A 1,488-nucleotide genomic window follows, 5' to 3' on the forward strand; every position below is an offset into this window, starting at 1 on the left:
AAGACACGGCTAGGTATCACTAACTTAAGATTCCTAATAAAAGGATCTAATACACGGTCCTTTTCCTAAAAATAAATAATTATAAAAATTAACTAATTATTACTAATAATTTAAATTAAATTAAAATGTTAAAATGTTACCGTATCAGCAAAGTGTCGAGATATATGATTTCCATCCAAACGAAGTAGACTGCCTTCCATTATATATATGCAAAAGAATTATATTAGTAAAATATTAAATAAAGTAAAATACTTAAATAAATTAAATATATAATATTAAAAATATTATAAAATATACCTTAAGCAGAGAGAGTATTTGAGAGAATTTGGTGTGATAAAAGTGATTGAGGATGGGGGTATTTATAGGGAGGATTGGGGTGTGAACGGGTGGGTAATTAAAGGTATAGCGCGCCCCCTGTACCGCGCTATACCCCACGTGTCAGACAACCAGGTATAGCGCGACCCCTGATCCACGCTATAACCATACGTGGCATATAGCGCGGATCAGGGGCCGCGCTATACCCACGTGTAACCCATGTCAGCGTATAGCGCGGAGCAGGGGGCGCTATACCCCACGTGGCGCCAAATCAACATATATCACAGGACAGGGGCGCGCTTTACTGCTACGGGTGTTAGATCGAGAAATATAATCTGACCGGTGTTAGATCGATAAATATACCGATCACCGGTGATTTTTTGGGAAAAACGCCTGATATGGGGATAATAAATTTACAGCATATAATTTTTTTAAAAATTATAAATAGATATAAAAAATCATAAATAAAATCATCACTTCATAGAAAATTGGTGTAACACCCTAATTTAACCCTATTTAAAATCCTAACATTTGAGATTTTTTAAACCACTAAATTAATTTTAGTGTTCAATTTGAAAATACTGTAAAACTTGTTTCCAGATTCGAAAGGCCTAGAAAGATGAGGGATCAACTGGAAATTTTACTAAAAATTCCTTAAATCCTATCTTAACTCTCCTCCGTCACTTTTCTTTCCTTTATTTCTTTTCTCGCCACGGTCATTTCTTCTTCCTTTTATTTCTCTATTTACAGCAAACATTATTTCGCATGCTTATAAACCCTTATTCTCCATTTTATTTGTTATTTACTTATTTCCAAACCAGATCATCGTCCACACAACTCGTTCACTCATTTTCTTTTGGTTCTTCAATCTTCTTGTCTTTTTTTCCTTCTGTTTCTTATTGTGGTTCTGTACTTTTTATAAAAATTACCTTTGGGGACGTCCCCGAAACATCCCCATATACAATTTTATAGTCCCTAAATTCGATCAGTCGTATTCTATCACCATGGCACGTCTCCGTTACATACCCTAGTCGTCCTCGTACAATCCCCATGCCGAAAACGTATCGAGTATTTGAAACGGGCTCCTTTGTCGTTCTCATGCTTCATAGGAAATAATTGAGTGGGGTCGTCATATTTTTGTTTGGTTTCGTCTACCTACATTATATCTGAATC

The sequence above is a fragment of the Hibiscus syriacus genome, unplaced genomic scaffold (genome assembly GCF_006381635.1).
Source record: "Hibiscus syriacus cultivar Baekdansim isolate YM2019G1 unplaced genomic scaffold, ASM638163v2 tig00111463_pilon, whole genome shotgun sequence".
NCBI lineage: Eukaryota > Viridiplantae > Streptophyta > Magnoliopsida > Malvales > Malvaceae > Hibiscus > Hibiscus syriacus.